Source organism: Cyprinus carpio, chromosome A7, assembly GCF_018340385.1.
Source record: "Cyprinus carpio isolate SPL01 chromosome A7, ASM1834038v1, whole genome shotgun sequence".
Classification (NCBI taxonomy): Eukaryota; Metazoa; Chordata; class Actinopteri; order Cypriniformes; family Cyprinidae; genus Cyprinus; species Cyprinus carpio.
In genome coordinates, this window is record NC_056578.1 from 7,863,170 (window position 1) to 7,880,640 (window position 17,471).

The window sequence follows — 17,471 nt, forward strand, 5'->3', positions numbered from 1 at the left end:
AGTGCTATGTAAGCTGTTGTGAGCCGCCCTCATCCTCTGGCACAGAGGAATCAGTTTCTGGGCTTCTGTGGAGCCACAGTGAGCGGGATCCTTTTGCCAAGCCATTAAAGCATGAATGTGTACTAGATGCAAGCCTTTAATTCTTCTTGGACTCTGAAACTGTTCCTCCCCTTAGTCTCATATGATTGCCATTCATGCCAAATAAATAAATAAATAAATGAAATGCAATTTAAAAAAAAAAAAAAATGTAAGCAAAATTAGAAATTTTGCCTTGGCAACTACTTAAAATAAGTAAAGTATTAAAAATACTGAAACTAATTATACATAAATTAAAGCTAAGTAGAAATATTTAAATCCAACCAACCAGAAAAAATAAAAACTAATAAAAAAAACATAAAGCCAATTCAAAATACTAATTAATACTGTAACAGTATATGAATATATTAATAATAAAAAAACACAGAGTTTTCCTCATAATGTGATGCAATTTTAAAACTGTGCTGCCATTTTATTTTACTTATAAAGGCCCTTTATATGTAAATTTATTTACTTAATGTTTTTTGTGTGTACAGCAGGATTATGCATCTTAGATAATTTGGTAAATATAATTAAAAATATCAATATCATCTAACGTTTCTGCAAGAGCAGTTGTACTGTTTATAATAATGTGGGCAATTCATACTATATATTTTATTATTAAAATTAAGAATTATTAAAACATATACAGCAAATATTTAAAAAAAAATTCCATTCTGCTTCCTGAAATTCAACATACCAAAGATACACAAGACTCAAATGCACAATGCAGTGATCATCTGACGTTGTTAAAAGTTGTGATAGAAGATTCAGGGTTTAAAAACGTCTTATTTGTAGTGTGTCGAAGCAGTTGTGGTCTTGTTTCAGTGGATGAACTGTTTATCTTGGCAGCTATCTGATTTAATGACAAACAGAGAACTCATTTTACACATCATCCCTCAAACATCATGCCTCAGGTTGTAAATGAGCTCAATTCTAGTTTCTTCATGAATCTCAGTCCAGTTTTACTGATGACATTCTGATTTATTTCTCTCACCACTGTTCACAGCATTCTCCAATGAAACATTCATGAAGGAGAATTATTTATTAAACGTTGGTCAAAGACCAAGACAGGTCTATTAATCATTAGTTTGCAACAAAACATGATTTCAACCTTTTGTTGTTGTTTTAGGATGGGAACCATTGTTCTTCTTTAATTTGTTTATTTAGAGTTCTGCAGAAACCCTGAAACAAATGTGAGTCTTGTAAAAGTTTAGTAACAGTGGTGGTACCACAGTAAAGTGTTTGTTAGTGCACAAAAATCAAAGCCTTTTTGACCCTTACTGTTGTGACCAACCTAACCTTGGAGACATATTACAGACATCCTGCCAAAACATTTGTCAGATAAAAATCGCAGAAAAATTCAAGACCAACTTTGATGTTGGTTTAGCCTGAAAAGTTCAAAAAGCCTTAAAGTTGGAAAGTTAGAAAGGCCACATGCAGCCTACTTTTAATACTTCAAAATATGTACACATTAAGGGGATGGATGGATGGATGAGTAGAAGGATATATAGATGGAGAGAGAGATCTCTATATACAATGATAGATAGAACAATAGATGGATAGATCTATTTGTATATGTAATAATAGACAGAATGTTGGATGGAGGGATGGATGGATCTATCTGTATATAATCAGAGATAGAACGTTTGATGGATCTATCTGTTTATCTTTTATGCTATTACTGTGTGGCTGATCAAACTCCAGATGTGAACTTCTGGTTGCTTGGTATGTTCTGCATCCTTCGGCTTCACCTGTCAAAGCCTGAATCTCATCCAGCGAGCATCTTCACTTCACCTTATTAATTCCTTATAATGAGCGGCCGTGCTGTGAGCTGGCATTCCCTTTGATTTTTTCCCTCCAATTAGTCATTCCCTGGAACCTACTGTTTTTGATTAAGCATGAGGCAGTTTGAGTAGATAAACACAGAGCTGGGTGAGAAACCTTCTGCTGTGTAATGAGAGCATCCTCAAATAGCGGGCAAAGAGCAGCTTTATTTTAATCATCACGTCTATTGGGATTTCTCTGCAAATGCCAGACATTCAGAATATGAACGTATTACGCAAACATTCACCTAAACAGTTTCACAATTTTTTTTGTCCCTTCCTGAACATTGAATTCAGATGCTTTTTTTTTTTACTTTGAGGAACTTGAGGTCTCATTTATAAAGATGTGTCTATATGAATGTACAATAATTCGCTCTTATAAGTGACCCCATGGACTCTTCTTAATGCAAAAATTGTGAAATGTTACTTCCATTTAAAATAACTGTTTTCTATTTTGATATGCTTTAAAACATAATTAATTTATGTGATGGAAAGTTAAATTTTTAGGATCATACTTCCAGTCTTCAATGTCACATGATCCTTTGGATTGTTTGATGAACAGAAATTTCAAAAGAAAAGCATTTATTTGAAATAGATTTTTTTTTCTGTGACATTATAAATGACTTCAAAGTCACTTTTGATCAGTTTAATGCATCCTTGCTGAATACAAGTATTCATTTATTTCAAACCTTTTAATGGTAGTGAATCTTTGGCCCATGTCTTTGTTACTACATGCAAGGCAGCAACATACAATGGACAAAGAAGCAGACAGAAAATTGAGTTTTTAAAAAACAAAACAATCAGTGGTTGATTTAATAAATAATGTTTTACATGAAGCAGCATTAGTCTGCACTTAGCTCTGTTTTATGAATTCACTGAGAACAGAACAAGAGTCATTTATGTAAGTGTACCCCTATTTCTGCCTCTTTCATCATCTGAACAGGACAAAATCAGGCACAATAACACTTGTTCCTGTAGTCGTCGTGCAGAACTGCTCTGTGGAACTGCATTTATCTTGTGTTTTGTTCTTTACTGCTGCGTCTGATTCCATTGTATTGATTAGACTAAGAAGAGCTTGTCTACATTACTGTATTGTCTTAGCAATTATAACTTCTCATCTTCCCTCAGTACAGGTGTGGAAGTGTTTGCTATTGTATTGGGGTAACACACTGCAAGTAATGTAAGTTATGTAATCAGATTACGTGTGATAGCTAGAAAAGTAACACATTACTTTTTAATTCACAATATAAATGTCTGAGTTCCTTTTTCAAAAAAGACCAGTTTGTTTTCCCATTTATTGACTGACAGCTCTCCTGGCCCCATGTTGAGAGAAATCAGGAGTAAGTACAGAGGCTGTGTAAACTTGATGCTTACTGTAGTTGTAGGCTAAATTTATTCACTCATCTCACTTGCACAAAAACAGATTCTTTATTCCTCAAAATGAATAAAAACCGTGAAAAGCAAATTCAGAATATGATGCAAACTTGCAATAATTCAATGTTAACACAAAAATCTTTTATTTCATTCCTTCAGGCTGAGTTTTTTAGTGGTTCAGTGATTTAACCGTAATGTTATGAAGCGACAAAATAACGACATTATTCAACAATTCATCGCCTCTGTGTCTCTCCACATCAGTATAGCGCCATTTTGGCGAATCTGAGCAGTACGCAGGCAGCTTACAGTTCTTCTGTGTCAGCCGCGTTATGGTTGAATCACTGATGGAAGACAGACTATTCTGACGATGCTTTTCAAACTTTCCTGGACCTTGACACTGTTATTTATTTGGCAGTCAATGGGACAGTCACAAGCCTCCCAGTTTTCATCCAAAATATCTTAAATTGTGTTCCCGAAGACGAATAAAGCTTTTACTTTTTTGTTTGGAACGACATTGGGGTGAATAATGACAAGATTTTCATTTTGGGGTAGAGTATCCCTTTAAGTTTTGGTTTGAAAGGGTTTTTACATTTGCCAAAAGTAGAACTTTTTATATTGAAAACAAACAAGCAAGTCCGGCCCAGATGAGAAAAAAGTAACGCAAAAATACTGTAACTTACATTTAAATGTAAGTAATGCAATTACTTACTCTTTTAGGGAGTAACGCAATATTGTAATGCATTACTTTTAAAAGTAACTTTGCCCAACACTACCGAGATGGTGCGCTCAATTTTTTACTATGAAGGGAAGAAAGTGCAATGCGTAATAAGGCAGAATAAGTACCGCCTTGTACATAAATAACCAATTGCCAGTTGCTAATGTCATTATATCAATGCATATGATGTTAGAAGCTCTGGACACATTGAAATATAAGCTTTTTAGCGCTTTTTGTTACATAAGAAACAACATTCATGGGGCAGTTCATGTCAGATTTCGATACTGATTTGAAATATGTTATTTAAATGTGAGTGGTAAAAGCAGTTTTTAAGATTTTTGGTAAAGCTATCCGGTGTAATTATGACAGTGAGATATTAACGACAGTGAAATCCAATTAGTTAACTGTAGGGGGCTTGAAAGTTGCAAAAATACACAAAACTACATGTAGTTTTTTAACTAAGAAATTCTGCCATTATTTACTCACTCTCATGTTGTTTTAAACCTGTATGCTGTTATTCCTTTCCATGGAACAGAAAAAATATATATATTTTGAAGAATCTTCACACAAATATGACTATACTAAACTGAAACAGCTTTCACCAAAAAAAAAAAAAACAAACCCTGATTTGTATTTCAGGACAAGATAAGAGATCATCTCAGAGAAGTTCACTGCAATTAGGTCAACACAGAGATATATGGAGAAAGCAGGAGGCCGATAGAGAGTCATTGTGGCAGAGCCTTTGACAGACTGCTCATTATGCCCATCTTAATTCACATGCTGTTTGTCAATAAAGAGCACTGGGGCAAGTCTCAGAGCTTCTGCCACTTAATGAGGCAATGGAATATGTCAAATGCAGTTTCTAACTAATTTCTAACTAATCTAATTCTAACTATTTCTAACTAATTGTATCCAAATGCAAATAAGAATAGAGCAAAGACTTCAATTTAAAAGAGTCTAATATACAGTATTGTAATGCAGTTGCTTTTTCAGTTGTTAATGGTCAGATGTCAGTCGTCAATATCTTTTAAAGCAGGGTAGTCAATGGACCGTATACCAACAATGTTGAAAACAGTTATGCTGCTTAATATTTTTTTTTTTTTTGGAAACAGTGATACTTATTCCCACAGGATTCTTTGATGAATAGAAAGTTCCAAAAAACAGCATTTATTTGAAAAAGAGATCTTTTATAACATTATAATGTCTTTACTGACACTTTTGATCAATTTACTGTGTCCTTGCTGAAGAAAAATATATTATGAAAATATAAATGCATAACACACATTTTTTTTGTTTACACATACTCTCTCTCTTTCACACACACACACACACACACACACACACACACACACACACACACACACACACACACACATATATATAAACACTAATATATTTGTAAAATGTTGGTATGCAAATGAGCGGTCTGAACATACAGTAGTCCAAGAATGGGTATTGTTTTGGTTTTAGGACAACATTGATGAAAGGTTTTGATCCACTTCAAATGTTGAGTACTATATATTAACTAGTCGATAATAGTGTTTAAATTTGAAGATAGGCCTATGATACAATATTTCAAGTTGAAGAATTTCATAAACATGACACAAAGGAAATCAAGTAAGAATCAGGTACAGAAGATCATTTTACCAAAATGGCAAATTCTGTCATTATTTATTCACCCTCATGTAGTTTACATCTTGTCTGCTTTCATGTTTCTGTGGAACACAGATAAAAAATAAAAATAAAAAGCCAATGAAAACAACATAAAAGTACCATACAAGAAGTCAGTATAGTCTAAGTCTTCTGATGCCTGACTGAGGAATAGACTGAAATTAGTTATTACTGATAATCTTACCTTCCATCAAAACTGAAATAGTAATTATAGGCTAATAATTTGAGTTTGAAAGATTGAAAAAAGAAAAGGGAACCAAACATCATATTATGACTGCATACAGATTTAAAACAACACGAGTGACAAAATAAAGACCAAATTTTCATGTGTGAGTGAACTGTTCCTTTAAAGACAGGACAGACTGCATATAGTATTTAGCCTTTTTGTAGCGAGTTTGGTGATTCTTATGCTGATACAGAAACTCTTCTCTGAAAGGAGTCCCCAGACATTATTTGAGATGAGAATATGGATTGCATCCAAGGAGATTTAATGCATTTCATTCAGAAACAAGATCAATGTCGCAGGAATCATTTGAATTCAAATGGCTCTCAGCAGCGCTGAAATCAAGGTCTGACTGGTGCAGTTCATTCCTCATCTTCATAGAGGACTTCATCAATAAGAATATCATGTTCACGCACTGGGACTTCAGCACACAGCTGCTCTTTGAAAGCCAAGGCGATGGTGTGCGGCTTTCCCTTCGGGTGCGTCCTACAGCGCTCCAAATACGTGTCGTAGAAACCTTTTCCTCTGCCAAGCCAATTCCCCTTCTTATCAAATCCCAAACCAGGCATGAGGATAAGATCTAGTCCTCCTGTAACAAAATTAGAAAGGAAAGACAGTAATTAAATAAGATTATGCGGATTATGCAGATTTGCTTTTGGAGCTCAAATTACACCATTACAGCACAATACAGTGAATTTCCAGGTCTTAAGAACCAAAAAACGTGCAGGGAAGCCAAACTTGCCTCAAAATGAAACCGCTGAGTGGATTTTAGGCAATTCAGACTGTCATTTAAGAGCTATAAACAAAAAGCATCTGCACGTGTGCTTAAAAAGATACGTGTTTTATAATAGAACATACTTCATCCATATTTTTAAAGATTTTTCTGTTGGTTTGCTAATATATTCTAGCTATTTATAATGGAAAAGATGCATCATGCATGCTTCTTAATTGACTGTTATTATAATCAATGCATGTCTATTTTTGAATTCCAGTAACTTCTTTCAGATGACAGTTGCATACGTGTAAAGCAATGACAACTAGCAAATTAAAAGCTAATTAGAAGTATTACACAATAGGTTTGAAAGTTAGTTGATTAGCACAAGAACGTGGCAGTAAATACACTGCATAAGTATGTTGAAACTAATATAATTTTAAATTCTGAACAAATCATTATTCAAAACGTGATTTCTTAGAGGAAGCATAGCTAACAAACTCTTTACTTTTCAAACACTAAATTATTATTTTTTCAAGAATTTTTTTAAATAAAGATTACTATTACTATACTATTCCGGTTAAATTTCACATTTAATTCAATGTGTTATACTTGCCATTTCTTTGTATCTGTTAAATTTACTAACAATTTCCGGTCAATTTCTAGATTACATTTTTTTTTTTCAGTTGAGCCTGAAATGAAACAGGGAGGCTTGTGAATGTCCCGTTGACTGCCAAGTAAAATACACTGTCAAGGTCCAGAAAAGTATGAAAAGCATCATCAGAATAGTCCATCTGACACAGAAGAGCATACGCAGCATACGGTGATATGGAGAGACGCAGAGGAGACTGTTGACCAAGGAATTATTGAATAAAGTCGTAATTTTTGTTTTCTTCGCTTACAAAAAGTATTCTCGTCGCTTCATAACATTACGGTTGAACCACTGATGGCAGATGGACTATTCTGATGATGCTTTTCATACTTTTCTGGACCTTGACGCTGTTATTTACTTGGCAGTCTATGGAACAGTCACAAGCCTCCCAGTTTTCATCCAAAATATCTTAAATTGTGTTCCGAAGACGAATGAAGCTTTTACAGGTTTGGAACGACATGGGGGTAAGTGAATAATGACAAAATTTTCATTTTGGGGTGGAGTATCCCTTTAAGTCACTTGTGTGAAGACACCTTTTTTTAAACTATTTAAATTTCTCACTCATAAATTGCTAGTAAATTTCACAAATAGTTGTGATATAATGGCATAATGAATTAAACATGAAATTTCAATGTTAGAAAGACTGAAAAAGTTTTTATAAAACCTACTCCAATTACCTTTTTTACAACCTTGACAAATTATTTTTATAGTGTAGCCAACAAACACTACAATTTAAGTTCTTGATTTGGGCCACAAGAAACAGGAGTAGAACATATTTGTTATAAACACACTATTTGTGCACAAACTGTTGAAACGCAAGCAGAACTAATTTCTGTGCATCTCTTTGGGAAATCCATTAGTATGTAAACTATCACACTGAACTGCATTCAGCAAATTATATTAATGAATTTACTTGCTACTTGTGATAAAAACAAAAACAACATCATTCACACAATGAGCCTCATAAGATATGAGTAGAACAAATTTCTGCATTAACTGATAATTTTTTACATAAATTGTTACGTTTAGTTCAATGCGATCATTTACAAAGATTCACACAGATTTTCATTCTGCTGTCGTAGCCAGCAAACACTCTACATTTCTAATGAGCCTGATGGGCCTTGTTCATGATAAAAACATTTTTTTGTTTGTTTGTTTGTTTGTTTGTTTTTTGCATTTCTGTAAATGCATTTGCATTTAAATTGTATTTCAGTTTTAGATTCACATTCTGTTTATATTCACAAATAAGGCCTTTTGCATATAAAGGCCTTACAAATGTGCCGATTTGGAAGACAAACTATAAATGACAGTGGCCAGACAGTCTGATTGATTGGTTTACATGAACTCTGTAACTAGTCTGAATTTTAAACACAGGCAGAACCATTAAATGCTGATATCATGGGTGCAAACATCTCACAATCACAGCCTATTCCTGCACCGCTTGTTATTTATTTGTCTGTTGGCTGTTTTATTATGACTGTCTTCAACATTCATTAAAAATGCATCTATGCAGAAGTATTACATACACATTTTTCAACATGACAGGACTGTGTTGGAAAATCGTAAGGAGTCACTTTAAATAAAAAACAAGAATGTTGTATGATGAGAGCATTTTCTGAGATTCTTCTGTTGTGCATAATTCTTAAATGTTTTTTTTTTTTTGTGTGTGTGAAAGTGTGAGAATATCTAATATATATGTGATTTTTTTTATTTAGAGTCCTACTCAAGCCAGCACAGATCTTTTACTTTCATCAGTTCTAGAGAACGTCTTTCTCAGGCCTTCAGGCTGAATCTTAGCAACATCTGGGACCATTCAAGATCTCAGATTATTGTTTTGTCCCCAAAATTGCTCAAGGTTTCAGTTTGAAAGTGCATCAGTCCTTTGCAGGATTTAAAAAAAAAGAAAAAATCTTATCGCTTCATGTCATCTATTTATCTGCCGATCCCAGTTCACAATCCTCTGGTGTAAAAGGTGAAGTCAAAAGGATTTGAAGAAACACAGGATTGTGCCGATGGGGATTCCTCAGTTTTTTTTTGCTACTGTAGATGAAGAGCAAACTTTTATGATTGCTTTAATTTTTATTTATTTTTTTATCATATAATGCTGCTAAAGAGGAAAGAGGGAGACAAATGGAGATTTCTGCTGTCATTTATTGGATTTTGTAAATTATATATACATACACGCTACCGTTCAAAAGTTTGGGATCAGAATGATTTTAAATGTTTTTTTAAAGGAGTTTCTTATGCTCATAAAGTCTGCATTTATTTGATCAAAAATACAGGGGAAAAATATAATATTGTGAAATATTATTCTATTTTAATATACATTAAAATGTAATTTATTCCTGTGATCAAAGCTGAATTTTCAGCATCATTACTCCAGTCTTCAGTGTCACATGATCCTTCAGAAATCAATCTAATATGCTGATTTATTATCAGTGCTGGAAACTGTTGTGCTCCTGCATATTTTTATGGAAACTGTGATACTTTTTTTCAGGATTCTTTGATGAATAAAAAGTTTAAAAGAGCATTTATTTAAAATAGAAATCTTTTCTAACTATATACACTACAGTTCCAAAGTTTGAGGTCAGTAATTTTTCATTCTTTCTTTTTTTTGAAAGAAATTAAAACTTTTATTCAGCAAAGGATGTTAAATTGATAAAAAGTGATAACAAAGATTTATATTGTTAGAAAAGATTTATATTTTGAATAAATGCTGTTCTTTTGAACATTATATTCATCAAAGAATCCTGAATAATCTTTTGAACATTATATTCATCAAAGAATCCTGAAAAACAACATTTATATATATATATATATATATATATATATATATATATATATATATATATATATATATAGATAGATAGATAGATAGATAGATAGATAGATAGATTTGGCAGCACAACTGTTGCCAACATTAATAATTCTAAGAATCATGTGACACTGGAGTAATGGCTGATGGAAATTCAGCATTGCATCACAGAAATAAATTATACTTTAAAGGATATTAATATAGAAACCATTGTTTTGTATTGTAATAACATTTTGCAAGATTACCTTTTTTTTGATCAAATAAATGCAGCCTTGATGAGCATGAGACTTCTTTAAAAAAACATTACAAGTCTTACTGATCCCCAAACTTTTGAACGATAGTGTAATACAATAGTGTAATAAAAAATAAAAAAAATACTTTTATTCAGCAAGGATGCTTAAAAATGTCAAAAGAGACAGTAAAGGCAATGATACATTTATAACAAAGATTTTTATTTCAAATAAACGCTGTTCATTTGAACTTTCAAATCATCAAAGAATCCTGAAAAAATATAAACATCACTGTTTCCACAAAAGTATTATAAATGTTGAACTGTTTTCAACATTGATAATAATAATAAATGAAGAATGGAGTAATGATAGCGAAAATTCAGCTTTGATCAAAGCAATAAATTACATTTTACAATATTTTCACATAGAAAGTAGTCATTTTGTAATAATAATGGTAATAATATTTCACAGTATTACTGTTTCTACAGTATTTTTTTTATCAAATAAAGTCTACCTTTGTAGGCATACCAGGGTATTTTCAATCAATCAATAAATAAAACATTTTTAAAAAAAACAAACAAACATTTTTTTTTTATTCACTAAAACAGCTGTATTTGTGAGAGACTCATTTCATGTATGGTTAGGTATATACACTACTAACAGTTGCGTCTATGAGATGCTTTTCATACTGCTGCCGGAAATATGAGAGCCATTCCATCCAGACAGCACAGTTCATTAAGTCCAAATGTTTGTTGGAATCATATAAAAACTTGTTGATTTACAAGCAGCATGGTTTGACCTTAAGGGGAAGACAGTGAGGAATGGAGTGTTATTGCGGGATTCGGAGCGCCTCAATCAGACACACCAACAGATAGGCAATGAAGTTCAATCCGCTGGATTCAAACCATTCAGTCTTGTTAGCACTTAGTGTCACAGTGATGTACAGCCAATACAAGCAACGCCTGTCCCTCCTTCAAACACAAACACACACACACACCTGTCATTTTCATCCAGTCGCGGCTCCATTTCATTTATTTTTATTAACAACATTTAATAAGCCAATGTCCATATTACTACTTCAATCATAATATCTCTACCTAAAATTATCATAATATTAACCTATAACAATATCTAAATAGCTATTATAAAAGTATTATTAAATGAGGATTATCATCATAAAATAAAAACTAAAACAATATTTAAATAAAATAAATATAACTGTGATAACATTTTATTTCAGCTAGTTTCTGAAGCTATTTAAACTAAAATGACTAAACCTATATATATATATATATTTATATATATATATATATATCTATATATATATATGTAACATCATATTATGTGTAAAAATAATTAAACCAAAGCTAATAAAAATAATAAATAGACAAACCGGTTATGGCAATAAATAAATAACTAAATAATAAAAATGACAAACACTAACATTAACTAAAATAATAATAATAAAAACTAATATATAAACACAAAATAAACTAACATTTAAGTGAAAAAAAAACTATAATAATATAAGCAATGATACTAAACACTATTTTATACTAAAAGAAACTAAAAATAAAATTAAATTAGTAAATGATATATAGACATTTAAAAAAAAAAAACGATAAAAATGACAAAACAAACATTAATTAAACTTGAGTAAAATTAAAGTGAAAAAAGACAATCTAATTCAAAACAATAACAAAAACTAAGAGTATATCAACAATGCTAAACCAACACTGTATCATATACAGGAAAGTTGTTTCAGAGGTGAAAGAAGTTGTTACATATTTATGAAAGATTTCAAATACAGACTTTTTTAAAATCTGCGTGCACTGAATCGTCCACAACAGGACCAGAAATCTGTATTTAGAATGTAAATAAGCTTTGAAATTTGTCTTTTTTTGTAGACTTTAAAGGCAAACACACCTACGGGCGAGAGGAAGGCCGCGGGACGTCCTGAGCTCAAGGTGATGGTTTCATTCCGCAGGAACAAACTGCAAAAAAAAAAAAAAAACACCCTCTTTCCTCTCTCAGACCAGGACAGTTTAGCACGATTACACCCTCCTCATGTGCGGTTCACATATCAGCCCCCATTTCTCTGATTTTCTTTCCCTTTCTCCTGAACGGCTGTGTATTTCATCCCCTCCTCTCTCTTTAATGCACACATACACATCAAATCTGGTGCTAAAACACACAGACTTTAATCTCTGAATTATTATTACTTACTCCACAGGGGTCTGCCGTCCTGTAACACCTGCCTAGTTTATATTCTCCACCACATGGCTGATTTCTTTCCTATTTGCTTTAGAAAACAAGCCATTCTGCTAGAATGTATGATTCACTTAAGCTATAATTAGCCTGATGATAAATTATAGAGATGAAGCAAACTGTATAGATGGTAAATTAGGACGATTAGATGAAAAGCACATCTTTGATACCCATAAACAGCCTACAGTCACAAAACCCATAAATACTATCTGTATGCAGGCAATGGCATGATTTATGAGTCATAACTCACTTATGAATATATTAAATATGATGGTAAGTTCATGACTCAGGCAGTATAACAAAAAATACTGCATGAGTTTGACAATAAACACTACTAAATTACACAATAATGAAGAAATGATAGAGAAAATCCCATGCTAATGCATTTATTTTCTAAATACAGATTTCTGGTTTTATTGTGCATGATTTACTGGTAAATATTATTGCAATTAAAAGTGCATAAACCACCTCCAACCTAGTCTTGCTTCTGTTAACACCCACTTTTCACCATCCAATCTGATGGATAAAATCAAATCTTGCATAACTGTAAATTTCCATAATATTCTTTATTAATTTAATAATGCATATATTATAGAAGTACGATGTGTTGCTAACTGTATTTAATGATAGATGCATGGCTCTAAGTCACACATTTAGAGAGAATATCTTATGATTGCAGTAAAACTAGGTGGCGCTGTGATCGTTAGTCTGTCTCTGAGCCGTAATCTCACAAGGAGCTTTCAAAATCATGAGTCGAGCTGTTTGGTGTTATGTACAGTCCTTCAACACTGCAATGCAGTTTCACACTTTATTTAACTTGGAAAGTGCAAATAATCAACCACAAAATGCAACATTACAGTAACAAGCTGAAAATATCCTAGTGTTCGTGTGCGGATGCAAAGGCTTGTGTTCAATGCAATATACAACATTAATAACTGATTCTGAATATACTTTAGTGAATATGAAGCCAAATGTAACTGTGGGATGAGAGCACCATCTAATGGTACAATACATCCCCCTTTCCACATCACCTTACAGCTGTATAACACTTTCCTCACATTATAATTATACTAATATTATTATATTAGTATAACTAACAGCTCTGCGAATATGTGCAGCAGAACTTATTTTGCATATTTTATTAGTAAATGAAATAAACTGAGTCTGATCAATTTTGAGGAAAACATCCTCCCTCTCTCCCTCTCTCTCTCTCTCTCTCTCTCTCTCTCTCTATTTTTTTCTGATTTAATTTAAAATGCATTTTAAAGCTTGTTTGTTGGGCTGCACAATTTGGTCAAAAAAAGATGTGATTATAAATCAATGAAACTATAATAATAATAATAATAATTATTATTATTATTAATAATAATAATAATAATAATAATAATAATAAAAATGAAGTATTACTATAATATTCAACTGTAAAAATCTAATATTTAAGTATGATTATAATTTTTTGATTTTACAGTACAACTTTTTTTAAATAAGTTGTTGTTTTGTAAAAATCTAATATTTAAGATTTAGTATGATTATATAAATAAATATGAATATAAAAGCAATTATTAATATTAATAAAAATAATAAATATATATTTTTTATATTTAACTGTAAAAACCTAGTATTTAAGACAAGTAGGATCATATTTTTTTTTTTTTTTATACAATATAACTTTTTTTCTAAAAAGTTGTTGTTTAATCTGCACAATTTCGTCAAAAAAATTACGATTATAAACCAATATGACTAATAATAATATAAATTTTTAATAAAAGAAATATTACTCTTGTAACATTTAACTGTATAAATCTAAGAAAAATAAACTGTACAAATTTAAGGAAAATATTTTTATAATAGTAATTTCACAATACAAAAAAGTAAAATTACAATACTAATATTTATTGTTCTTAATTTCTTAATTTCTAATCGAGTTGTTCTGACACACTGAAAATACCCGATTATGAGTTGCTCATGTGTAAATGAGAATATTTAGTTATTTAAATCACAGCCTCTGTAATTTGATAGGCCACATATTGTGAATTCGCTTTTATTTAAATGAATCATGCAACCCCGATATTAGGTTGATAATATAACACTAGACAACAACACACAACATCTAGCAAAATGTGCAGCATTCAGTATTTTTTTTATTTTTTTTATTTTTTAGTATTTTATTTATGTTACCTGAAATAAATATAAAATAAAAAGAAATCAAAATCAACCAGAGTTTTGAGGGCAGGTCCACCTGAGGTCAGGGCTTCCTCTCGGTAGCTGTCCTCGTCTGCTGGCTGCCGGATGTTCCAGGACGTGAGTGGCAGCGTCTTCACCTCCTCCGTGTCCTTGAGTCGTAACATGTCCATTCGACTGCTCCGGGGGAAGGTAATCCGATGGGAAGTACTTTCCCCCTCTGGGAGATCTTTTTTTTACTTAAGCAGACATGAAGCAGACTTTCCCCCTCTTGAAGATGTCCTGGAGGATGTCGTCTGTGCGCACCTCATCATGCATGTTCAGGAAGACAGCGACACGCTGGCTGGACAGGTATTAGGGATGCCTGAACAACTAGGCATACATTTGGATAGTTGTTAATAAACACAAAGCATATTTACCAATTGTTCATAGTTTATTTGTAGCATGCTTAAGAATGTTTAACGTGGGCTATGTTTCTAAGTTGTATATTGCTCAGTCTAGGATATGTAATTACATTATTAACACACAACTTAATTACAAAAGAAAAAAAAAAAACGTACACAAACATGGAACAAATATATTATATTGTTTAGCTGATAAGGAGTCAAAATGTAACCAAAGCACTTTCCACAAACCTGCAACTGATTAAGAGTTTTGCCATTTTGGGATTAAGCGTATGAACATTCACACAAGCAGCATATGTGGTTTGAGGGTTAATAACCTCCAAAGCAGGGGTTTTCAATCTTTTAGATGCCACGGACTAATAAACATGAGAATATTCATGCAGGGCCCACCCATCCTTAAATTTAAGAGACATCTATACAGTTTCTCGTATAAAGACACAATCTGTACTGTCAGTGATGATGATAATAAAAATGTGTAAATAATATTTGATATTTAGTTTGTATTTATTTATTTTTTTTACTCATTGCTGTACTGTTTATATTTTTTGTAATGTTTTATTTACCTGTTGACTTAAATACACTTTTTATTTATATATTTATCTATTATTTAAATATAACTTATATATATTAACTTTTGCACTCACTATTCTAATTCTATTTAAAAAATAAAAATTTAATAACCTTTCTAATCTTTTTGTATTCTATCTATTTTCTTTTCATTTATTATACAATTATAAAAAAAGAGCTCTAGCATTAGCTTGCTCTATTCTTTTTCTATTCTATCTGTGTTCTTTTTATTTATTATATTATTTAAAAGCCCTTGCTACGTGTACTGCATTTAAGCTAACTGAGACTTGTTATAGCACTTATATATCATTGCTCTTTTGTTGATTTTGATTGCTTCCATTGTCCTCATTTGTAAGTCGCTTTGGATAAAAGCGTCTGTTAAATGACTAAATGTAAATATATATTTATTTATTTATTTATTTTTTTTTCTACACATTTCCATTGTTCTCTTACAGAAATGCCAAAATAAAAAAATTAAAAATAAGCAGGAGACCAGGAAGACACTTCCAAATAATTTTATATCCAAAGCCTTAAAAAGAAATGTGGGAGTAGAGAATGTAAAGCTGGACGAAAAAATTAAAGAATGACATATTAAATCGTTATAAATAATACAAAGTTAATGTATTTGGTATATATTTGCTTAAATAATAAACACGACGTATTAAGTGATTAAGAAATGATCTCTGTACCCTGAGACAGCGAAATAAGATTTTCATGGGGTTTGTTAGGTTATTGAACTAAGTACCCAGCTAACGATTTTTGGTTCCCAGAACGTTCCCAAAATCTGGCATTCTAACGTTCCAGGAATGTTTTATTTACATAAATAGAACGTTCCCCTAAAGTCCGTAGGTTCCCAGAACGTTCCCATAATAACCTCTTTACTCAGATATCATGTTAAGTGGAAGTACAATCTTCTTTCCGCTGACAGGTCAGTGATATTCACCTTTTGCGAGACGACTCAAGACTGTCTCAGCTTCTCTTGATCGCTCACTGCAGCCACTCGAGCCTTGATTTCTCTTCTCAAAGCTTGTTTTGCCGCACGCAGAGCTGCCATAATGATCCTGCGCTGCACAAACCCAGTCAGACTGCAAACAGACGCGTTGAACACCAACCGGCTGTGATCACTGCAGCAGCTCAGTGAATGATTCACTCGTGAACATCAGTCAGAGGAATCCACGTGTGCGTGTGGTCTATTAAATCCCTGGATACAGTAGTCGTACTGAGTGGGCGGAGTCAGTTTAAAAATGGATTCGTCTTCCTGAGTGGGCGGAGTCAGTTCACAAGCACTTTAAAGAAAGGTAAACATTCCAGGGGAAAGCCTTATAGGGTTTAGTCTTTTGAAAACTCGTAAATTTTGTTGAATAGTTTGTTTTTTTTTTTTTTTTGTGTGGGGCGTATTGTGATTTTTTGTAGATTTTAAGTTGACACAATGAAAGTGACTAATAATCACTGAAAACATCGTTTTGCTTAACATTTTGGTATTAATAAAGTCATGTGAAAGAATTTTCACTCTTTAAAACTCTTTTGTTATTCAGATTAATGGTATGATTTGTAAACAATCATGATATAATGTTTGCTTATTTCTAACAAAATGCCTTTTGATTTTCAGTTAGCGTATTAAATATAGAAATATTAAATGCAAGTAAAATGTCTGCTTTAATGTTTCGAATAACTTTTGTGATGATAAAATGTCAAAATATGGGCAAAATAATGTTTTCTTTCGTCATTCAGTGTAACAGATATATTTATGTAAAAATA

The 17,471-nt window shown here is 32.1% G+C and overlaps 1 pseudogene; it reads right to left on the reverse strand.

Annotated features, from left to right (window-relative positions):
- Positions 1 to 5,570: 5,570 nt before the first annotated feature.
- On the reverse strand, positions 5,571 to 16,921 carry LOC109113414 (annotated as a pseudogene).
- Positions 16,922 to 17,471: the final 550 nt, after the last annotated feature.